The sequence below is a fragment of the Schistocerca nitens genome, chromosome 1 (genome assembly GCF_023898315.1).
Source record: "Schistocerca nitens isolate TAMUIC-IGC-003100 chromosome 1, iqSchNite1.1, whole genome shotgun sequence".
Taxonomy (NCBI): domain Eukaryota; kingdom Metazoa; phylum Arthropoda; class Insecta; order Orthoptera; family Acrididae; genus Schistocerca; species Schistocerca nitens.
Window position 1 is genome coordinate 1,265,594,899 of NC_064614.1, and position 26,111 is coordinate 1,265,621,009.

Consider the following 26,111-nt stretch of genomic DNA (forward strand, 5'->3'; position numbering starts at 1 on the left):
ATAACCTAAACACACCATTACATTTTATACAACAATTACACATGAGAAACTCCGCCCGGTGGGCATGGCTTTACATTGGTGATTATCTTATGGTCTCGTAATTATCTAACACTACAGTGCACTTTCTGGATAGGATGGTGGATCTTTTGCTATATCTCACACTTCGACTCTCACACCCATCACCACGAAAATTTCCTCCAGACCGAGCGGTACAAAAAGGATCATGCATAACCCACTGCCTCTGAACCTATCTTGCTACTATCCTATGCAAACCACAAATACTTAAATTACATGAAATACATCACACTGGCAACATAGAATACATCACAAAGAATATTCACAACGTTAGAATCACTTCACGTTCAGCTTTCCCACTTCAATTAGTATTCATCCCAGTTCCGCACGACACTGCCCACTTCATAACTTTATTTTCCTACTACGAACTCTGGAGGATATATGCACGTCTTCCTGTGCAATGCAAGCCTAGTCGCGTTGCTGGACAGAGAGATGACTCACCTTGCTTCTCTCTCAGAGTATTAGAGTTTGAATCTAGTGTCACACAGAAACATAACACGCAAAGTAATATTAAGATCGTATTCGTCACACACAGGAGTCCTCAACTGATACCCTGGACGAGTACTTCTCTTTATCCTTTGTCTCATACACAGATTGAGACTCACAGTACTCGCCACGTGGAAGTCCTCATCTCAAATTTCAAGTCCTGCACACGCCATTTCTTAAATATTTCCAACTTATAGTACACATGCCAGTAATTCAACTTAACCTTAGCACTCGGAAGTATTTCAACTCAGCACTAGCAAGTATTTCAACTCAGCACTAGCACTCGCAACTATTTCAACTCAGCACTAGCACTCGCAACTATTTCAACTTATTGCTACACGTGGTTTCACTGTGACCGTTGGTCACTTCCGAAGATTACTACGATCCCCTTAATATTACCTGCCTGTCACTTAATTCTCCCCCAAAAGTTCCTGAAATAGAGAAATAATTATTCCAAACTATTCTTAAGTATTTCACATGCATACCATTCTCTCCACTCTTTTGTCTTTAAGGAGCACACCTAAGACAGGTCTTACCAACACAAGATCCAGAGCCAGAGTGCTGAAACGTGGCTGTTTTTCAGGTCATCCCGCACCTCCGCCGAGGTGGGGGAGCACCATGCTACCATGTTGGTCAGCCAAATTTCAGGTGCTCAAAGTTCAGGTAAATTTCATCTCTTTGGTTCCACCAAAGGCGACCAAAGGACCGTCTCAAAGGTGATCATATATTGCACATTCACCACCATTCATTCATTCATTCATTCATTTCACAAATCTCACCAACTTGGATGTAGGCATTTATTTTGTGGGATTGCACATGTGACCAGTTAAATAAATAAATTGTCCTTCTTTCCTACAGTGATATCCGGCTTCGGTGTATTAAGTGAAATTGAGTTAAAATTAAAAAAATATGTTGTTCTGACAAGAATAACGAAGAATGTTGTACCTATTTTCAATGTCGGGCAGTACTGTACCCTTTCAACAGAAATGGATCATTCGAGACAAATAGTCAAAAATGGCACGAAACACTTCACAAGAGGGTTTACTTACTTGACTACACGATCGGAGGCAAAACTGCCACAGCAATAACAACGTGGTCAATTCATAGACAGTTCTTCCAGTGTGCACATTTGATGAAATCAGGTTGGTCACATTTCCCACGGGAAGCCTATCGTTAACGCTTCTTCGAGGCATACTACGAGGGTATTTGTTATAGCTGCATTGAAAAACCGTTAATCTGAGTAAGTTACAGAATCGTTCCGCCGAGACCTGAAATTACACAAACGATTGAAGGGGTAAGGAGTGGCCTCAGTCACATGTCAATGTCAAAAATTAGCATAACTGTATCTGTGACAAATGTATAAAAATCCGGAAGAAGTAAACGTTGTCTTATTGAACAATACTTGTGTACTTTGCTGGAATCTACTTAATTAATTCGACGCCTGCAGGAACTGTGAAGTTTTGGGCTCTACAGGAGTCTAACTGAAAGAATGGTTTGGGTTTTTCCTTGTATATCTGGAAACATTCCTCGTTCTAGAAAGACTTTTATATCCCGCTTCGTCATATTAGCAGAGCTGTTGTCGATGTTCGGTAAATTTATATTCATATTCGCAGATAAATGCCGGTGGGCTCCAATACAAGGACACACAAATAGGGTAACAGCGTACCATCCATCGCAATCCCATGCATTAACATACGAGTGTGTATGGTCGCCACTATGGACCCAACACACCAAAGACGTGCTTGCTTCTCCTCACCGCAAGAGCCCGCCTACATCGTAACTCTTTACCAAATCTTGATTGATCGGCAGTAATTACTTGATCTGGTGACAGACGTTTTGCCTCAATTAGAGACCTGATTTCTTTCAGAGACCTGATTTCTCTCATCAGTTGATAAGCTTTTAGTTGAACAACGGCGTCGCCTTCAACCAGTCGCTTGCTAACTTCATCTACATCATGGCTACGTAGATACTCCGCAAGCGACTGAGGGTGAGTAGCGGGGGGTAGTAGGTTATTTTGCGAGAGAAAATCTTGGTCTTACATTTAAATTTTTTTACCCACTAATTGGAAGCTTTTAACTGCAGTGAGTTGTGAGGGTCAGTTCTCTTACTTTGTGTCCAAACGGTCAATGTGCGGTCATCAATTATTGCGTTTTCGTGTCTATCTGCTATAGGATCATCACGTAATTCACGATTTATCATACCCTGCAGAATTTTTGGGCTTGACGAATGACGTTGTTTAAGCCCTTTTGCAAAGTTTTGTAACACAGTCCTGCTCTTTATTTTCCTTTTCTGTGCGACCACTGCTGTGATTATGAGGTGCGGTGTCATATCTGCTGATAATCTAGGACGACACAGACGGCAAGGATGAACGTTTATATCTTTTTCCCTTGGTCTTCTCCATATCTTGTACGCATGAGCCAGATGGTCTTCTGGAAACTGCGTTTGTTTTCTTGGAGACGACGGCTGATAAGAAGAACCGCTGCTTGCCTGGAAATCAACCGCTGGTGACGTTGCTTCATCCTTCACTGCCATGGACCACCATTCTCTTCATCTGATATCTCTTCATCCGTTTTAAGTGTAGTAACCTCTAATATTACAGCGTCCTCGTCTGACAACTGTCGCTTTATTTGTTCATAAATCACACGATCTTCTCCTGTGGTACCTCTTCTGCAATACCAAAGTACAACACGAACAATTTCACAATTACAGCCTGTCTTTGTCCAGGATGAAACACTTAGGGACTCTGTAAACATAATTCCCCACCACAAAAATAATCTGATCTACACTAACAGCAGACACTGACCTATGTGATGTATTGTGACCACTACCCTGCTTGCAGAGAGATACGTGAATGGGGGGAGGGGGGAGGGGCTGCAATAGAGAGGGGTAACCTGTTAGCGACCCACCTATTCTTTCCTCCCCTGTCAATATTGTTGCAGCATAGGAGCTAAAACTTAAGTTTTTTTCTTGTCAGTAACAAAAGAAAACTTGTTTTCTTTTATTCTCCGCAGTAGCTAGCGTGACTTTCCCTTGTTAGAAATAATTTTCACTCTCAATGTCGTTCACGTAATGTGCAAAATGTTAAAAAAATATCTATCTATCGCGTCCCAGCACAGTTTTGTAGTGCAATAGGGACGTTGACGACAAACTGAGGGTTGTTGGGGTGTCCACCTTTGCTGTCGGAGATGAGAGAGAAAGCTCTCCCAGGTGGAACTCGGTGGTTGTTGGTTGCAGTGGTAATCTTTTAGGATTAATGGTAGGATGGGTATGCTGAAGATTTAATTATTTATGTAATTCATTTATTACCTCTTTTAAAGGTGCCAGATCCTAATCCCAAATGTCAGATTCAATTTAATCTTATCAACAGGCCACTCGCCTGAACTTTACAATAGATAATTACTTTTCCGTAAATTGTTCTTGTAATTACGAAACTATGAACGCTATCTATTCCTTGAGACAGACAGATCGTCTATGTTCAATTCTATTCACGAGAATAGATAATGATTACTTACCTTGCAGTTGATGTGCGTATCACCAGATCTGATCACTGACTTCTCGCTGAGAATATTACTCCTGCGTACTTTTGCCTGCCGTAGCTACACGGTGGCTCCTCAAATCTCTGTGAACCCTCTCTCAGAATTTCTTGCTTCTATATCGTCCTAAGTCGCGGCTGACCTATAATATCCGTTCGGGATATTTCCATTAGCTGGCTCCTTCGACGCGTAAACACTTCAATGTTGAATTTCTCTTACAGGTTTTCACTCGATGTTACCACTTACGTATACTGGAAAGCTTCCTTTAGTGTCAGGGCTTGGGTCTCTCGGCGCAGTCTCAAATAAATCCTTCTCGGGTTTAATCCGTGATCAGACTTTCTACTTGATGTCCCTACTTTACGTGACATATGGTAAACTTACGTTGTCTCACTGCTGTTCAAAGAATATGTTAATGCGCTTGTATTGATCTTTCTTCTACTCGTCATTATGTGGCAACAATGCAGCCATAGTATAGTAACCTGCTAATCTACTATTCGCGAAAAGTCTAGAGTATTGCTAAATTTGGTCCGCTGTTTTAGTAAAATAGCCATGCATGAGTCTGCGCAACAGTGGAGTTAAAATAATATTCAGATCATACAAGTATTAAGACAAAAACGTGGTTGTTTCTCTTAGAATTCAAGAAACTCTCGCCTTTTTTCATACCTAATCACAGCAATGCTCAGAAATCATTTCGTATGTATAATTATCAGTTGTAAAACTGAACATTTTTAATTGCGTAAAACAGTTGCGACTACGTGCAGCTATTAAACTAGTGAATTCATACGTGAATTGTTGCTGAACTTGTTCTGGCATAAGAGACACAATTAGTACCCATGAACTTAACGTTTTTTTTTTTTTTTTTCAACCGTTAGACTCCTTAATCTCAAAAATGTCATCACTATTCAATTTTTATATCAAGCTCTTCTGGTACTATAAATCCGCAAATCTGCTAACTATCTAGATTTTTAAAACTATCGACCACCGCTTCGTTTTTACCGCGCGTCACCTCGTAACATGAGGTCAGTATTCTGTCAACATTATTGTAGGACAGTTGTCACATGTTTCGAGCAGAAAGCAGTCACGGCTAAATTGGGTAGCTGCTTTCCGGAAGAACTGTAATATTTACCGTAGATCGATGTCCATCAACGGGGAGAAAGGATTTCAATTAAGAATGAGGGGGAAATGAGTTAATGAAACTTTGCTGAGTATCCCGTGACTGAATAACTGTTAAGTCTCTCAAATGGAGTTCAGACGTCAATCATAAGCGTAGCACAAGACCTCAGTTCAATGAACTGTGGCTATATATGACGTGCAATGGCCACGGATAATGCACATTTTACAAACGTAGTTAGAACCTAACGCTTTCTTCCGCATATCGGAAGCTGACAAACTACCCGGCGTTTCCGTCCCAGTGGGAAGTTAGTCTTAAACTACCGTACAACTTACCCAATAAAATGTTGTCGCTTTATGTCATGCGAAAAATAAAAAACTGTAATCCTTTCTGACCTCCTTCAATATGTCATGATTGTGAAAAAGTCAGCAACCATCTAATTTTTCCCCTTGTTTTATGAAGCTGATTATGCATCACATTAGGTTGACCTCGCTATGATTAACTTTCAAATCCATCAGGTAAAGGCTACCATGTTAGCAAATATGGCCATCTGACACAACAGGTACAACAATATCTGGATATGGCGCATTTCGAACAGAAACCTGGAGGGAAATGGTTGGGGCTGGGAGAGAGTGTACGTTAGTGGGCTCCTGCAGTCTTCCCGTCTGGAATTCCTTCGTCAGGTAGTCGTTGTCAGTCCCAATGAATGACTCTGGACTCGCCGTATGAGCTGGATATGTCCGTCTGTTGCATTTCCTCACGCTAGTGGACAAGGGTAGGGGACAGAGAAGAGGTATTCTTCTGGCGGTGTAGGAATAGCAGCGGGTAGAGGTGACCTAGGGAATCCAACGCTAGAGCCTTCCCCCACAGAAACTCCTCGTGTTGGCGACAGGCTGATGGCATCCTCACACGAGACGTGAAAGCGGACGTGGAAGTGTAGCTGGACGAGTTTTGTGACGTCAGGAAATGGATGTTCACGTTGTGGACCATTCCCATGCGTGAAAGGCAGGATCAGACACGTCAGATTTTTCTTCGTGGAGAGGGACGTGGCCAGTGAGATTTAAAATCTCTTTCCAAGTCAAAAGCAGGACTTAGGAGACGCCATACTGGATTTCGTCGTTCGCAGGTGAATCCCTCATTTGGTGGTTCTCTTATTATGTATGATGAAGAGACTAAATGGATGTATGACGACACAAAAGAAGTTATTGAGGTAGTTAGAGAGACTGTGACGGGGGACTGAAATTCGGTAGCAAGAAAAGGGACAGGCCAAATAGTGGAATAATATTTACCAGACGAAAAGGAAAGAAAGATAGTCGATGGCAGGTTATATAATGTAATCATTGCTAACACCTGCTTTAGGAATATTGTCAGAAGGTTGTATACGTGGGTGAGACCTTTAGACGCAGCAAGGTTTCAGAATGGTACATGTTGATAGGACAGAGATTTCATAACCAGATATTAAATTGTAAGACTTCCCAGGGGCAAATGTAGACCATAATTTATTGGTTATGAACTGCAAATTAAACAAGGAGAAATGCGGCCTCGAGAAAGTGAAGGAACCAGGGATGCTGAGAGCTTGAGGGAGCCTTAGGCGTTTGACTAAAAAAAAAAAAAAAAGGAAAAGATTCCGATGGTAGAATAAGGAGTAGCTTTGAGAGATGAGATAGTGAAGGCAGCAATGTCAAATAAGTAAAAAAAAGGAAAGGCCTAGTAGAAATGTTTGCATAACATAGGAGATACTGAATTTAATTGACGAAAGTAGAAAATACAAATATACGGGAAGTGAAGTAGACCAAAGAGAATAAAGATATATAAGAGAGATTGACATAAAATGCTAAATGGCTGATTTCAATGGTTAGAGAACAACAGATAGAATTTTGTATGTGTCTAGCAGTAAAGATATCCCTCTGTAGTTGTTAAAGTCGGTACAGTCCCTTATCTATGTGAAAGGTTTATCACCGCGCAGTTCCAGTCTACTAGTATTTCCTTTAGCAGTTCATCTACTACGTCATCTTCTCCAGTTGTTACATCGTTTTCAGTTTCATGATTTGATTCCCGATCTACAGTTAGTCTGGTGCTTGGCATTCTTATCTTGATCTCTTTGCCTCCCGTGTGAGTAAGACAAAACTAAGAGCCCAAAAGGAAGCAGAGATATCATGCTGGTCTGCTCAATCTCACTGGATTTCCATGAACTTGCGACAGGATGTAGCCGCTTAATGGCCAAGGCCGGGGTTTCGTTTGCGTTGAAATTCACAAAAATATAGCCTCTCAAACCGTTCTCACATTGCCGACGGTAGGCTAGTTGTTGATGACTTCACACTTCCCGTCTTGGTTATGGCTATTACGTCGGTAGGTTTCCAGGCTCCCTGACAGTGCTTCGTATATAGAATATTATCCAAGACCTGCGATGTAATGGGTGACATTTGGGGGGGGGGGGGGGAGGGCGGCCTGTGGGACCGGAGGTTAGAACAGGTCCGAGGTATTCCTGCCTGTCGTAAGAGGCGAATAAAAGGAGTCCACACGTTTCGGCCTTTATGTGATGGTCCCAGTCGGGTTCGACCTTCGTCTTTCTAAATTTTCCCGAAGAGCGAGCCACATGTCCTCACGGTGTACAATCTCGAGATTGTGGACGTCAAACACATCATAATACGTCATGTGCACCGCCTCCCATTTCTGTCAACTGCGGAGAGCATCACTCACCTTGCTCGACAGACTGCAGAACTTTACAGAAAGAGAGGAAAATCATGGCATATAAGACCCTGGACCGGATGACCTACACTGAAGCTAAGAGGAAATCTGAGTGCCTACATCCTGTGGCTATGACCAGCTCTTACGCTGCTGCTATGGGACAGTTGTCGCCCCATCAGTTCCTCGCATTCCTGTCGCCTCTCAGAACCAGAAGACTACACCTGCCCCCTTCATGGTGGGGGGCACTTCCCTCCCTGTTGCTCCCACACCACCTACTTTGGGAGCAACACCTCCCCCCCGCCCCCCCCCTCCCCAAAAAAAAGAATCATCGGGGATATCAGTCTCTATTTCTGAGCCAGAGAAGCGTATGTCTTATGGCGCTCCTCTCGCTAGGAAGGGGTCCCTTGGGTCACTCCCTTCCCAGGTTTCAGCTAGTGGGAAAGATGACACCAGCCAGTGGCTGAATAGCCCAAAAGCAGCTGGTTGTAGGGCTTTACGCTAGTCCTCAGTCCCGGAGACTGGACTAGCAAAGTCCTCCCAGCCAGGGAAACTCAAGGAACAGTGAGAGAAATCCATAGAGAAAGTCCCCAAGACCAAGGGATTTGCGGTAACACCCACACCATCGCTACCTACAAGCTCTGCATCTGCAGATGAGGTAGAGATTCTGGCGTCTGCTGAGGACCTAGATCTCGGCGGACCCTCAGACACGATGGATATAGACTGCTCAGGCAATAAGTCGGTGGCAGCAGGTGACCCTGAGGCGAAAACTGTCTCATTGAATGTTCCGTATCCTCCCAATCTCACGACGTCATCCTCCAGTGGAATTGCGGTGGTATTTTCCTCCACCTGGCTGTCCTACGGCAACTGTTAAGTTCCCTGCATTGCCCTCCTGGCAATGCAGATCCCTGCCCTCCGCGGCTCTAAGGGATATTACAGGAACCGTAGCGACTATAATAGAGCATCAGGTGGAGTTTGCGTTTATGTCCTAAACTCAGTCTGTATTGAACCTGTGCCCTTTCAAACCCCTCTGGAGGCTGTGGCTGTCAGAATAAGGACGACGTGGGAAATTACTGTCTGCAATGTATATCTTCCGCCGGATGGTGCAGTACCCCTGAACGCATTGGCTGCAATGATTAATCAACTTTTGAGAGATTTTAATGCTCATAGCCCCTTGTGGGGTGCCACCATGTTTATTGTCCGAGGCAGAGATGTCGGAAATTTACTGTCACAACTCGAACTCTGCCTCTTAAATACAAGAGCCCCCACACAGTTCAGCGTGGCACATGGAACATATTCGGCCATTGATTTCTCGGTTTGCAGTTCTGGCCTTCTCCCATCTATCCACTGGAGAGAACACGACGACCTGTGTGGTAGTGACCACTTCATCTTCCTCTCACTGCTCACTGCCCCCAGCGTCAGGCCCACAGACGCCTGCCCAGATGGGCATTAAACAAGGCAGACCGGGACGCCTTCACCTCTGCTGTCGCCATTGAATCTCCCCCACATGGTAACATCAATGTGGTGGTTGAGCAGGTAACTACAACGATCGTTTCTACGGCGGAAATGGCTATCCCTCGTTCTTTAGGGTGCCCCCCCCCCCCTCCCTCCGCAAGTCGCTGAGGCAATTAAGGAGCGTCGGCGAGCTCTACAGCGGCATAAACGGCACCCTTCCTTGGAGCAACTCATAAGCTTTAAACGGTTCCATGCCCGCGTTCATCAACATATCAAAAGACGGAAGCAGGAGTGTTGGGGGAGATATGTCTCGACCATTGGGTGCCATACGTCACCTTCCCAAGTCTGGGCAAAGATCAAACGAGTTTTGGGTGCTAGACCTCAACAGGTGTTCCCAGTGTTAACATAAATCGCATGTTACCTACTGACGCAAACGCGATTGTCGACCATTTTGCTAAACATAATGTACGTGCCTCTGTGTCGGAGAATGAACCCCCAGCCTTTCGCACTCGCGAACAACGGATGGAAGGAAAAGTCCTTTCGTTCACTACACGCCACAGTGAAGCATATAACGCCACATTTACAGAGTGGGAACTCCTCAGTGCTCTTCCACATTGGCCCAGCACAGCTCCTGGCTCAGATCGGATCCACACTCAGATGATTAAAAATCTCTCGTCTGACTACAAGCGACTCTCCTCGTGGTCTTCAACGAGATCAGGTGCGATGGCGTCTTTCCATCGCAATGGCGGGAGAGCACCATCATCAAGTGGTCAAACCCGGCAAACGCCCGCTTGATGTGGATAGCTATCGGCCCATCAGCCTCACCAACGTTCTGTGTAAGCTGCTGGATTGTATGGTGTGTCGGCATTTGGGTTGGGTCCTGGAGCCACGTGGCCACTGGCTCTGTGCCAGGGCGGTGTCCGCCTGGGTCGCTCTACCACTGATAATCTTGTGTCCCTCCGTTCTGCCATCTGAACAGCATTTACCAGATGCCAACACCTTGTTGCCTTGTTTCTTTGATTTCCAAAAAGCGTATGACACCACCTGGCGATATTATATCCTCTCCACGTTATATGAGTGGGGTCTCCGAGGCCTGCTCCCGATTTTTATCAAGAATTTCCGGTCGCTTCGTACTTTGTGTTCAAGTAGGTGCTTCCGATAGTTACCCCCATGTCCGGGAAAAGGGGGTCCCACAGGGCTCTGTATTGTATGTATCTATATTTTTAGTGGCCATTAACGGTCTAGCTGCAGCTGTAGGGCCGTCCGTCTCACCCTCTCTGTATGCAGACGACTTTTGCATTTCGTACTGCTCCACCAGTACTGGTGTTGCTGAGCGGCGCCTACAGGGAGCCATCCACAAGGCGCAGTCATGGGCTCTAGCCCACGGCTTCCAGTTTTCGGCCGCGAGGTCGTGTGTTACACACTTTTGTCGGCGTCGTACTGTTCATCCAGAACCAGGACTTTACCTTAATGACGATCAACTCACGGTAGCGGAGACATAACGATTCTTAGGACTGGTTTCCGACGCCCGACTGACGTGGCTTCATCATCTTCGCCAGATGAAGCGAAAGTGCTGGCACCACATCAATGCCCTCCACTGCCTGAACAACACCAACTGGGGTGCAGATCGCTCTACTCTGCTGCAACTCTACAGAGCCCTTGTTGGATCCCGCCTTGATTATGGGCGTTTTGCGGCGCCCTCTGCGCTGCGTTTACCCCACCCAGTGCACGGCTGTGGCGTTCGACTAGCGACGAGAGCTTTTAGGATGAGTCCGGTGACCAGCGTCCTGGCGGAGGCAGGAGGCCCTCCATTGCAGGTCAGGCGTGCACAACTGCTCGCCAGTTACGCTGCACACGTTCGTAGTTTCCTGCGCATCCGAATTACCGTCTCCTTTTCCCACCACGGCAATTCCCGCATCGATGGCCTAGGTCAGGGCTTACAATTGCAGTTCTCGTCCGATCCCTTCTATCTGAACTGGAGTGCTTGCCTTCACCAACTATGCTCGAGGTCCACTTGCGTACACCTCCGTGGTGTACACCTAGGCTGCGGCTTAGCCTGGACGTTTCACATGGCCCAAAGGACTCAGTTCACCCTGCGTCTCTACGCTGCCACTTCCTCTCGTTTCTTGATATGTATCGAGGCCATGAAGTGATTTACACCGACGGCTCGATGGCTGAAGGTCACTTCATCTTACTGATTATATATTGAACAGCATTCCTTGCCCAGTGGCTGCAATGTTTTCACTGCCGAGCTGGTGGCTATATCTCGTGCTCTTGAGCACATTCGTTCATGCCCTGGGGAGTCGTTTCTTCTGTGTACTAGCCGGCCGACGTGGCCGTGCGGTTCTAGGCCCTTCAGTCTGGAACCGCGTGACCGCTACGGTCGCAGGTTCGAATCCTGCCTCGGGCATGGATGTGTGTGATGTCCTTAGGTTAGTTAGATTTAAGTAGTTCTAAGTTCTAGGGGTCTGATGACCATAGATGTTAAGTCTGCTCAGAGCCATTTTTTTCTTCTGTGTACTGACGCCCTGAGCAGCCTACGGGCTATCGACAAGTTTTACTCTCGTCATCCTTTGGTAGCTACCATCCACGAGTCCATCTATGCCCTGGAATGGTCTGGTCTTTCAGTGGTGTTTGTGTGGACCCCAGGACACGGAGTCCGAGGGAACGAACTTGCTGACGGGCTGGCCAAACAGGCTTCACTGAAACTGGTTATGGAGATTGGCATTCCAACAACTCACCTGCGTCCATTTTTAGCCGCAGGTTTTACGGTTTTGGGAGACTGAGTGGCATAGTCTCAGTACGCACAACAAACTGCCTGCCATTAAGAAGACTACGAATGTGTGGCAGTCCTCCGTGCGCGCCTCTCGCAGGGACCCTGTGGTTCTCCGCCGGCTCCGCATTGCCCACGCTGGGGGAACCACGGCTGCCTGCTGCGCCGTGAAGACCCGCCTCAGTGTCGGTGCGGCGCCCGGCTGACAGTGGCCCATATTCTGGTACACTGTCCCACATTTGACTACCCTGCGACTAAATCTTCTGTTACCGGACTCGTTTCCACTAATTTTATCTGACAACGCCCCATCGGCTGATTTAGTTTTTCGTTTTATTCGTGAAGGTGGGTTCCATCATTCAATCCAAGTTTTAGCGCATGTCTTCCGTCCCTCTTTGTCCTCCACCCTAGTGCTTATAGGATGGAGGTTTTAATGTGTTGCAGAGCTGGCTTCTCCTTTTTATTCTCATGGTCAGCCAACCATGGTAATCTGTTCTGCCGTTTCAGTCTCTTCTACCTGTTTCTTGCGTTTCTGTGGTTTTCCTGTCCCTTTTTGTCCATTTAATTATTTGTTGCCCATCCGTCGTTCTTGTGGTTTTTCCTTTCTCTCCGTTTTGTGTTGTCAGTCTCGCTTGTTTCATTCTCACCCTTGTAGCATTGTTTTATTCGGAACAAGGGACCGATGACCTGCCAGTTCGGTCCCTTCCTCTCTCTTTTAAACCAAAAAACCAACACTCAAACCTCCAGACGTCAGACACTCAGATCGGTACCAAACGTTGTATGACGATCAAGTGTCATGCGAAACTCCGGTTTAGTTCGTACTATGTGTAGTCGTCCAGTAGAACGGGCGTAAACGTTAATTAAAATAACACAAGAACTATGGAACACAGGGAAAACCTAACTGAACCCATATACGTAGCTTCCGTGGGGAAGTCGGTGGAACGGTAGGTCGTCGTACCAAGAGTCCTAGGTCCACACCTCACTGATAACTTTTTTATACTATCTTATACGTGAAAGAGTTACAGTGATTATTAATATTTCCGCACGTGTGATGCAATTTTTTCTTTATTTTACTGTTCCGATTGTACAGGTTTATTCTTCAAATGACTCTAAGCACTATGGGACTACTTAAACCTAACTAACCTAAGGACATCACACACATCCATGCCCGAGGCAGGATTCGAACCTGCGACCGTAGCAGCCGCGTGGTTCCGGACTGAAGCGCCTAGAACAGCTCGGTCACAGCGGCCGGCCATGTCTATTCTGTGCAATTACAAATGCAGTAGATGCTGCATCACGAATGGTGTCTGTTTTGCCGCACATGTCCTCTGTAGGTTTTCTACTTCCAGCTAACGAAGCGAAAGAAGACTGCCGAATGAACACTACTACGAACTCCGAAAAGTTCTTGCACATGTCAGGAAAAATGTTCTCACATGTAACAGTTTCACTTGTAAACAGTTAAAATACAATGCCATCAATTGTGTTTGAACGCGAGACCTTTGGAACGACCAGCTCATTCTCTATCAACTCATCCAATCGAGACCTACAACAATATCGTTCACAGATACGCCTTTTATGTGCTCCGTAGTTCTGGTGTTACTTTTAATTACAGTTCTGTTGGACGACAGTACATAGCACGAACTACATCGGTGTTTTAGTTGATACTCTGTCTACATACAACGTTTGTTACACATCTGAGAGTCTGACATCTGTAGGTTTCGGTGTAAGTCTTCTGCTATGTCATTGCTTTTTATGTAATCAAACATCAATTTAATTTTATTTGTATTTCATTTGAATTAACTTTTAGTCACCTGCAATTCATTATTATTATTTTTATTAATATTATTATTAGTCGATTCAGTAAAAATAGTGTTCGTCAGGATAGAAGTCAGGAGCGGAGGGCGTGGTAAAATGAAAATTAATTGAAGTGGACTGGACCTAGTTTATTATTGTAATGATGGTACAGTTGTGCCTACGTAGGGCTGAGCAGCCCCAAGAGGGCTTGCCGTCTGCTCATCAGAGAGGCAGAGGCTTATTTTAATTGATTATTCCATTTAAAAAATATATGATCATTATGAAGGGTCCCAGAAATAACATAGTGATATCAATATGTGCAAAAGTTACAAAGTGGCCTGAAGGGCCTGAAGGAAGGCTCTTGAATAACAAACTTCTGACACCATTTGTTCGTCAGGATAGAGGTCAGGAGCGGAGGGCGTTGTAAAATCAAATTAATTGAGTGGAATGGACCCAGTTTATTCTTGTAATGATGGTACAGTGGTGCCTACGTAGGGCCGAGCAGCCCCAAGAGGGGTTGCCGTCTGCTCATCAGAGAGGCAGAGGCTATAGGAGCGCCTACTCGGGGCCGAGGTCAGAAGCTAAGAGAGCGCGGAGCTGTTTCCAAGCCGCCCTCGCCGCTCCCGGCCGCGTCCCCACGTGATCACACGATTAGTCTCTGATTGGAGGATTGATTCCGCCAACGCGCCTTGCTAGTAGCGTACCCCCGTCAGCGCAACCAACCCGTGGGACTTGAGTCTGACCGAGGAGCACGTGGCAGGAATGTGCCGACCATGGTCTTCCGGCCAGCACCTTCCACCACAGTATGCCCAAGCCGGCTACGGCCGAGCATTATGCATGGAAAAATTTAATTTAATAAAATTTTGTCGGCAATGATCCCTCTTGGGGGGTCTCCTCCCTGCACAATAGTCTTTCAGTAAGATTATATAGCAATTCGCAATGTTGGGATGCCATGTTAGTCATTTTTGAGGTAGTGTTTCTGTTCGCCAGTTGAAATTACCAGCGGGTCTTTATAGGTGTGTGATGGAGTTTGAGCATTTCCATCAATCTGGTATGACTTCAGCGCCTTAGACCGCTGCAAATTGATGGACACTTTGTTTTGCGGGACTAGAGGATGTGAAGCCAGTAGACAACTTCCTACCTGAAACGCTGGTAAATGCATCCGAAGATAATTTGCTGATTACCTCATGAAAGTATTATGAAACTGAGCTAAATGTACATGAAATATTAACTGAGGATTAACATGCAGCTCAGATATTTGCGTGAAGTAGAACTTTGCTTTTACTCAATTCATAAAGTACTTTATCTACGACAATATTTTCTGTATTACTGATATTCGATGGAAATCAACATTACTTTACTTTCTCCTGTGTTCTGACTCATTGAGCAGCCTAAAAGCTATCGACCAGTGCTACCCTCGCCACCCTCTGATAGCGTCCATTCAGGAGTCCATCTATGCCATGGAACAGTCCCGCCGTTCCATGGTGTTTGTGTGGACTCCAGGACACGTCGGAATCCACAGCAACGAACTTGCCGACAGGCTGGCCAAACAGGCGACGCGGAAACCGCTTCTGGAGATAGGCATTTCCGAAGCTGACCTGCGTTCTTTCTTACACTGCAGGGTTTTCCGGCTTTGGGAGACGGAATGGCATAAAAGCATGCACAACAAACTGCGTGTCATTAAGGAGACTGTGAATGTGTGGAAGTCTCCCACGCAGGCCTCTCGCAGGGAATCAGTTGTCCTCTGCCGGCTCCGCATTGGCCATACGTGGGTAACGCATGGTCACCTACTCCGTCGCGAGGACCCACCTCAGTGTCGCTGTGGCTCCCACATGACAGTCGTCCGCTTCTTGCTGGATTGCCCACTTTAAGCCGCTCTGCGGCAGACTTTTAACTTTCCCAGCACCCTGCCTTCGGTGTTGGGCGACAATGCCTCCACAGCAGCTTTAGTTTTACGTCTTATCCGTGAGAGTGGGTTTTATACTTCTATGTAGGTTTCAGCGCATGTCCTTTGTCCTTCCGTGTCCTCCATCCTAGTGCTTTTAGGGTGGAGGTTTCAATGTGTTGCAGAGTGGCTGGCTTTCCCTTTTTATTCTCGTGGTTGGCCAGCCACTGTACTCTGCTTTCATGTTTTACTCCCTTTTGTTTCTAGCGTCTCTCTGATGTTTTCTTGTCCTCTTTTGTTCCTTTTAGTGTTCGTTGTCTTCCCTTCGTTCTTGTGGCTTTTCATTTCTTTGCGTTTTGTGTTATATGTTTCGTCTGTTTTATTCTCACTCTTCTGGCATTGTTTATTAGGAACAAGGGACCAATGACCTCGTAGTCTGGTCCCTTCTCCCTCCTTTAAACCAACCAACCATTACTTTCCTTATCGGTTAAGTTCTTCCTCTGTTGTGGACATGCCAATGAAATTCGTTTCGCCGGCCGAAGTGGCCGTGCGGTTAAAGGCGCTGCAGTCTGGAACCACAAGGCCGCTACGGTCGCAGGTTCGAATCCTGCCTCGGGCATGGATGTTTGTGATGTCCTTAGGTTAGTTAGGTTTAACTAGTTCTAAGTTCTAGGGGACTGATGACCTCAGCAGTTGAGTCCCATAGTGCTCAGAGCCATTAGAGCCAAATTCGTTTCGACTTTCCCTATGATAGACTACAGTGTGTGCGTAATAGGAATAAACCTGATGTAAATGTCACGCCATGTAGTCTTCCGCGTTTGCTTCATCTCGTTGGATTTCATTTCACGTGGGGCGGAAGCCAAGCTGTGTGTGTCCAGTGCAGTGAAGTACGAAGATGACGCTATGTTTTTATGCCGTGTTACACGCACGTAGACTGAGGAATAATGCAGGCAACAGATTTTTAACTGACAGCATTGGCCCGCCAGCTGGTCCAACTAACCTGCGATAATGTGGGCAGTTGCAGTTCAGGAGGAAAAGAGATCAGAGAAACAATACAGTTTAGAATGTCATTTAATTTTTAAAGATAATGGAATAATATTCGGCGAAACTAAAACACTACCGTACGCTTCTTGAGTCACCAGACGGGAAGCATAAAATGCTCTCGTTCTCGCCTAACATAGTATTCTAATCACAAACAAGACTGATGAAAATTCCCAACTGAAACAGCAGGTAATATCTCTGAGCGACCTACGTATGTTGCAAAAGCATACGGCAATGATTTTTCACCGCATTGTTGAGTACTGAAGCCACTGAAGGTAGTAATTACAGTCAGTCGTCTGGTGATCTCTTAACTCCTTCCTTATCCGAATCCGAGAAATAGATGTCAGTTCTGCAACGTTATCTGTTACGTTGATAAAGAGTCGATGAACAGAATCCACGAAGCCACCCATGCGCTTCATTATTTCCTCTTCTTTTATGATATGCCATTCTACATCCCTGCAACGCTCGGCAGTGACATGTGAAAAATCGGCGTGCGTTAGTTGCATTACGTCTTGCAGCTTAACACTTATTTCCTGCGACAAATCCCAGATCCTGGCTCTACATAAACTCCGTTGGATTCATACTGTAATGGTACAGTGCGAAATGTAGAAATGCAGCATTTGTATGGGTGGCCCGATTCAGTGAAAATGCTTATTTTTCATTTTCCTACTATATTTATCACTGTTACGTGTGAGACTACACATGTCGTCTAAAACAACAGACATAGTCAAAACAGAATATTTGGTTTTTCATTTTTGTCCTAAAAAAATTAAAATTACGTCTTCTTAATTTAAGCAACCTCTATTAACAATCCTTCATGAAGTATCGCTAGTTAAAAATTTGTGTTTGAAATGAAAACATGAATTTCGCATGCAGTCTGCAATTACTGTTCCAGATTCTGAATGTACTACGGTGTCGACTCCGCTACACATCTAGTGTGTATTTTTACCTCAACTGTATCAAGTGCAGTCCCTCGGGAAACTTCAAAGTTGAGTTTTTCTGTAAATTTATGGAAAACATTAAGAAGAACCCATTTCTTGGCACTTTTTAAATGCGTGTTTCGCTGCGGAGCAGGAAGCAGCCTCAGCCATTTTCAGACTGCATGTTAAGAGCGCGACAGTCAGAGCGCAAAAATACAGAAACAGTGACTGTACACAACTTTTGAAGTAAAAACTACATACCTAAAGCGTGAGTAAGAAAAAGTTGATGCCTGTTAATATATTAGAATTGAAATTTAACCCTGTGGAGACTATATAAATGATTGATAATGAAGCAAAATTTACTAGTGTTCTAACATTTATTTTTCAAAAGGAAAAAAATTATGCTAAACAAGTTATTGACTGAACACCGTAAACAACTAACGGTGAATCGGAGCGTTGTTTGTACACTTCTTAATTTCCAGAAGCCCGACCAACGTGACGGGAACTCTGCGAAGATTCTCTTCCCACCAAGCAGGCCCAGACATTCAAGGACTTGCGATAAACTATTAGGTGGCAGCCAGCCCTTGAGACCACCTCCCTCAGCCTTCTAAAGCGCCGAACCGAGACCGAATATCTTCGCTTGACTGACAGGAGTTCGGTGAGCCCTCTCAGGTGTGGATCCTTGACAAGCGAAAGGTTGGTGTTACACTATCATATTTCTTTGACAAAGAAATATGGTCCAATATTCGTCGAATGTCTTTGACAAAGATCTTTGACGTGGCGCTAAAAAGGGATATTGCGCTGTTACCAATTTTTTACCAAATTTCAAGATGGCGGACAATGTGCGGTAAAGTTGCTTGAGCCACAATTACATCGCTTGTGCATTTGGAGAAAAGCTGCGGAAGAAAAGGAAACATACTTGGATGAAGCCATGGGTATTACGTCAAGTCTTATGTAAAATACTTAGAGTGGTGGAGAGTGCATTTTAGTATTTGCTCAGTAAAGTGGCTTCTCAATTTACAAAACGGAATACTCACTTGGGAACTGTATACGAGCAAAAGACATGCACACTGTGACACTGCGATTTCTTGGTACAGGATAGAGCTTCCCTAGTTTACAATAGAGTACTCGAATACCGCAATGCACGTTAACCAAAATAATTCCAGAAACGTGTGCAGCGATTTGTAAGGCTCTGAAGGTAAATAAGAACTCTTTTTATTTTTGGATAATTGATAGAATTTTTGTATCCCGCCTGGAAGGCGGCGCGTGGGATTGCTCCTGTCATCTGCAAAATATGCCCGAATGAAGGAAGCGAGCAGGAGCAGGAGAGGTAAAGCACTTCGGTACTGCATGTAAAGTAAGAGCATATTTACTATAGGCAAAAATTTGCGATGATGAGCACGTAGGCGCGAGGCCGTATTCCCGTCGTAAGTAGTACAAAGTCTCAGTAGCGAGCTTACACCCTCTGAAATAGAAGCGATATTTCTCTTGATGAAATGGGTAGAAATCAGAGCGGCGCTCGTTAAGCTCCACAGCGTCGGCTAGAGGGTGCTGTGGTCGGTGTAGTTCGTCCGCTCTCGTAATGCCAACCTCAGAGTGTGCACCTACGCTGTGGAATCGGAACTATCGATACCACAAGAATTAATGCTTCGACTACAACAAAAGCAGTAAACGGACGAAGCAGATGAAACGCTTTTTAACTTGTGGCATCCAGAGCTCTAAACAGAACAACTAGAAAGCTAAGAATTTTTATTTTAGGATGTGACCACTCCATTCCGCCTTGCTGAAATGCTGCATGCATGTTCTGAGATGTAGAGGTAGACGGCTATAGCTGTTTGTGTGGATATAAAGTCGCGTGCAGCATATTTCACCTGTCCATCGCCGGCCGGTGTGACCGTGCGGTTCTAGGCGCTTAAGTCTGGAACCGCGTGACCGCTACGGTCGCAGGTTCGAATCCTGCCTCGGGCATGGATGCGTGTGATGTCCTTAGGTTAGTTAGGTTTTAGTAGTTCTAAGTTCTAGGGGACTGATGACCACAGATGTTAAGTCCCATGGTGCTCAGAGCCATTTGAACCTGTCCATCAGCACACGATTAATAGCATGCATTGATCCCCTTACCCACCCCCGCCGAGCTGAAGCAAAAGAAAACGCATTCCGTCTTCAGGCCACAAGTGGCCCATCGGGACCATCCGACCGCCGTGTCATCCTCAGCTGAGGATGCGGGTAGGAGGGATGTTATGGTGGTTTTCTTTGACCGGAGCCGTTACTATTCCGTCGAGTAGCTCCTCAGTTGGCATCACGAGGCTGAGTGCACCCCGAAAAAATGGCGACAGCGCATGGCGGCCTAGATGGTCACCCATGCAAGTGCGGGCCACTCCCGACAGCGCTTAACTTCCGTGATCTGACGGGAACTGGTGTATCCAATGTGGCAAGGCCTTTGCCCTAGCTGAAGCAAGCTTATTGAAAAAAAATCGAAGACAAACACTGACTCCGAAGCCATGTTTACACACATACAGAAATTTCAAATACCTCTAGCGATGCCAGCGCTCCAAGCGTTTATATTTCACATTGCAGTGGACAGAAGACGAATGAGTTTTATGATCAAACCTACAGCGAGGCTCTAGAGTTGACTGTATTTCTTGGACGAATGGCGAGATTTGACAATGTTCCCTATTACACTGTCAAATATCTTTGACATAAATATTTGACATACCAACTTTGACAAAGAAGCCGGAACAAAGCCCCTGAATGACGTGTGGAGTCCCCTGTCGCTTATAGAGTTCTGTGCGAACTGAGCGGTTCTCACGCATTCTTAGAATGGAACTACAAGTCTCGATCGACAACCATTGCAGTTATATAAAATACATTACCCAGCATTTAACGGCGTCATCAGACTTTCAACACGATGAAACTAAAGTGTCCTGCCTGTCACCAGTCATATCAAGGAGCAGATGAGTACAGCAAATAAATGGAAGGACGCAAGCCAGACGGCTTGCAACCTTTGAAACTTAAACCTATCTCCTTCCCTGAAGAAGTTATGCACAAGGCAGCAAGTTTTCATTGTGCCAAATCTTGTTGAACATTTGATGAAATATCCTCCACTTGTTGCTCAGTAATTTACACAGGTTTAGCAGAGCTTGCAGCGTCAAATTACGGCGCGTTTGGAGCGCCAGTGAAGCTTGATAACACCGCCATTAGCGTCGGCGGAAGCGCTGCTTGCGAACCGCCACGCAGCACTGCAAAGTGTCCCCTTGCGAAGCCGGCCTTAGGAGTTCGTCCCCTGCATTCTCTACTTACGTAGAGTACTACCGCACGTTAGCAGGGCGAGGGGGGGGGGGGGGAAGTTTAATTAGGCCGCGTCGGCAGTATTAACTTCCTTCTGCCTCTGAACCGACTTACGCAGTCAGTCAGTCAGAGGAGGAACGATCTTTAAACAAGTACTCCAAAACTTTACGAAGCTGTACTTGATATTTCTCTCACTGATACAGGTAAAATAAGCAATACGTAACAAGGGCGATGCACTTGAGGACAATATTATGGAAATGGAAGAGGATGTACGAGTAGATGAAGATGAAATGGGAGATACGATACTGCGTGAAGAGTTTGACAGAGCACTGAAAGACCTGAGTCGAAACAAGGCCCCCGGAGTAGACAACATTCCATTGGAACTACTGACGGCCTTGGGAGAGCCAGTCATGACAAAACTCTACTATCTGGTGGGCAAGATGTATAAAACAGACGAAATACCCTCATACTTCAAGAAGAATATAATAATTCCAATCCCAAAGAAAGCAGGTGTTGCCAGATGTGAAAATTACCGAACAATCAGTTTAATAAGCCACAGCTGCAAAGTACTAACACGAATTCTTTACAGACGAATGTAAAAACTAGTAGAAGCCGACCTCGGGGAAGATCAGTTTGGATTCCGTAGAAATACTGGAACACGTGAGGCAATACTGACCTTACGACTTATCTTAGAAGAAAGATTAAGGAAAGGCAAACCTACGTTTCTAGCATTTGTAGACTTAGAGAAAGCTTTTGACAATGTTGACTGGAATACTCTCTTTCAAATTCTAAAGGTGGCAGGGGTAAAATACAGCGAGCGAAAGGCTATTTACAATTTGTACAGAAACCCGATGGCAGTTATAAGAGTCGAGGGACATGAAAGGGAAGCAGTGGTTGGGAAGGGAGTAAGACAGGGTTGTAGCCTCTCCCCGATGTTATTCAATCTGTATATTGAGCAAGCAGTAAAGGAAACAAAAGAAAAATTCGGAGTAGGTATTAAAATCCATGGAGAAGAAATAAAAACATTGAGGTTCGCCGCTGACATTGTAATTCTGTCAGAGACAGCAAAGGACTTGGAAGAGCAGTTGAACGGAATGGATGTTGTCTTGAAGGGAGGATATAAGATGAACATCAACAAAAACAAAACGAGGATAATGGAATATAGTCGAATTAAGTCGGGTGATGTTGAGGTTATTAGATTAGGAAATGAGACACTTAAAGTAGTAAAGGAGTTTTGCTACTTGGGGAGCAAAATAACTGATGATGGTCGAAGTAGAGAGAATATAAAATGTAGACTGGCAATGGCAAGGAAAGCGTTTCTGAAAAAGAGAAATTTGTTAACATCGAGTATAGATTTAAGTGTCAGGAAGTCGTTACTGAAAGTATTTGTATGGAGTGTAGCCATGTATGGAAGTGAAACATGGACGATAAATAGTTTGGACAAGAAGAGAATAGAAGCTTTCGAAATGTGGTGCTACAGAAGAATGCTGAAAATTAGATGGGTAGATCACATAACTAATGAGGAAGTATTGAACAGGATTGGGGAGAAGAGAAGTTTGTGGCACAACTTGACCAGAAGAAGGGATCGGTTGGTAGGACATGTTCTGAGGCATCAAGGGATCACCAATTTAGTATTGGAGGGCAGCGTGGAGGGTAAAAATCGTAGGGGGAGACCAAGAGATGAATACACTAAGCACATTCAGAAGGATGTAGGTTGCAGTAGGTACTGGGAGATGAAGAAGCTTGCAGAGGATAGAGTAGCATGGAGAGCTGCATCAAACCAGTCTCAGGACTGAAGACCACAACAACAAACAAACAGAAAAATGGAAGGAACGAGTGGGGTTTGAACGCCAGATCTTTAGCTTCGTGAACTGGAACTTGACCTAGTGACCCAGAGAGGCGCTTTTTTGGACAAACAAAATCTATTTATCAAATGGAAACTGCACTGAGCCAAGGAAAAAGACCAACGCACGGTATAGAATTATGTACTCGAAGTAAACGAAGAAAATGCGGTGGTATTCTACGCAAGTTTTTCGTTACTTAAGTAACTAATAATAAAGTACATATAATTATTCATATTGACCCAGAGGAATAATCCCTTTATCTGCAAATTACACTAGCTACCAAATTTAAAATTTTTCTGCATCTGATTTTTAAATGGGTGGAATTACCTAATTTTGGTGCTGAATACACTGGTAAAATCAGGTTTTCTCTATGACCTCACATTTCGTAGATACACAGCAGAATAAAAATGGTAATAGCGAAAAATGACACAATTAAGTCAAACAAAAATAAACATTCAAAACGTTTGAAATCAATACTATTTTGTATGTATACATGGGCATGATGCCAATGAAAGGTCCTCATCACTTCGGGAGATATTTTCACCTTTAATCGTCTTTGGTTTTTGAAAAATGCGACGACGGAGCTCTTCTTTTGTTTGCCGTTTCATCACTCTCCCTAACAAGACCCCAGCAGTAGTCACCCATCATGGAAGGGAAACTTGCATTGGTAACGGTGTTCCACTGTAAGAACGTCTCGGTGAAAGCGTTCAGCATGCTCATCGTTTATAGCCCCCAAATTTTCCGGGAAGAAATAAAGGTAGGAATGTAAAAAGTGAATTCTAAGCGACGTTCTACACCCCCATGTTCTTATAGTTGTCAAACAGATCATTCACAATGGTAACATAGCTTTTGTCTTTTCTGTTACCCAAAAAGATCTTCACAATTGCTTTAAAAGAGAACCAAGCAGCTAACTGGATATCTGTGAGTTTGATATCAAAGGTTGGATCTTTCAGCAATTTTCTTAATTTTGGTCCAACAAATATGGCCTCTTTCAGCTTTGCCTCACTTAATTTGTGAAGTTTTTCTTTTAAGTGATTGAAGGCCTCACCTTCTTTATCCAGAGCTTTTACAAAGTTCTTGATAAGGCTCAACTTGATATGAAGGGAGGCAAAATGATTTTATCGGTCTCGACCAATGGGGTATTGTTAACATTTACGTTTCCAGGAACATATGACTTCCTTATAGGCCATTCCTTCACTGTATAGTGTCTAACATTCTGCGTGGTGTCTGTTGTTCTATGTCGTGTCTCCCTACCACTTTCGCGCAACGACGCTCTGAGCGTGTTTTTTAGGGAATTGACTAGTTTGAACCTGGGACCTGTTGCTAGTAAGGAGACGCCAGACCACACATGATATGTAGAGTTCAGTGAGACTAGCGATGATATAACCAAATACTTAATGATTTCAGTGTCAGCTCCATTGCACTCCCTGTAAAAGAATCTTAATACCAACTAAATTTAGTGGAAGGGGTTCAAGGCTTTCCTATTTTTAGTTTTAGTTAGTTAGCTGGTAAAATAACGTCGAAAAAGCAGTTAAGTTTACCATTGGAAATTTTATTCTACTCACAAAACATTGTTTATAAATTGCACTATTGATAAAAGGAAATGTTTTAATACAGGATGATGAAAACCAACTGCGTTAAACAAAAATGTGAACGAATATTCCCTGAATGGGTTTCCAAGTTCTACAATGGATCGAAGGATGACCTATGTCATATCACATCTATAATCTAGGTTTAAATTAAGTTTCACAAAAGAGAAAACTGTCAAAATGGTCTACAGTGACCCTCAATTATCTTTAATTACTTATCTAACTTGTCGTAAATTACAGTGGCTGATGTGGCTTCTCAATAATTATATAACAGAAAAATCATCGCGTTTCAGATTTTAACTTACGTAGCAAATGTGAATACCACGAGCTTTAATTGGCGATCGACACTAGTATTACGCAAAACGGGGCTGTAACAGATGAGACTTCCGCAGTTCTGAGTGAAGCTTTATGCGCTGTTATGCGGCATCGCGTGCGTTCATTACCTCGCCTTTGGTTAGGCAGTGTCAGGGGGCGTCGGTCGGCACAGCTCCACTCACCTCGCCGACTCGGAAGCAACTCTCTCCTAACTTCTACTTACTACAATTTACCGAAGTTGGTTAAAAAAAAAACTATCTGGCTGTGTTTTCATCTGACCAATCAGGGTCTCAATGTTAACCTTAAGCTCCGCCTACAAAAATTCTGTCTATCCAATGAGAAACGTTATACTTTTCGTGGGGGGTGCAATGTTTTTAAAGTTTGCATCGTAACAGAGACGCGAAATAATCTCACGCTAAAACATGCGGCTGGGGTGGGCCTTTTAGTGTTATCGTAAGATCTATACTGTTCTTCTGGAGGGCTCTAGCTTTTAACATGGGCTGGGGGGTGGTCCTGGCGGTTGGCTGGCGACGTGGGTGTCCGTCCCTTATCGTAGGGCCTTCTAGCTTAACACGGTTCTGTTCTCGTTTCTCCCCTCGGAACTGCGTCTGTCTCACGGTGGGAAGGTATGACATGCATTTAGGCATTCTTGTGTTAGTCTGTGGTATTCCATTTGCTCACTCGTTACTCGTATTACTTTGGTTAATTTAATGTCACGATTTATTCGGAGCTATGTGACATACTACTGGATTTGCTTATCATGTCAGGGTTTTCATGGAAGGTGTTGGATTTGCCTGACACCTTACAAGTGGTTCTTGGTGTCACGGCTGTCGCAAAGGCACAAAAAACGGCAGTCTTTCGTGAATACAGTCTGGAAAGCTGTCAGGAGTGCAACAACTTTTAAATCACAGCAAAGCTGTCATTGATGATCCTTATGTTAGATTGCCTCTAGCAGCAAACGCATGGTTCCATAAGTTTATTTCACTCTCATGTCTACCGCGTAAGCCAAAGGTATCCATGGAAACGCACTGCCATTATGCAGTAGTGCTGCTCTCACGCTGGTTTTACTGGAGTCAGTAAATAGTCGTGACACCTGTGGGTTACGTTGTACACCTAGTGTCATCAGGCCATTGACATCTCTACATACAGACACTGAATTCTGCATATCGAAACTTGAGCGAAGGAGGTATCTCTTGATATGAAACAGGAAAATTTTCTCCCTGGAGTTAGAGGGTTCCGTTGTTGTAGTCTCGAACCCATAAGTTCAGCTTCCTGTTTTTAAAGTTTTAGATCGCGAACAAAATCGTACATTTTGATTATAGA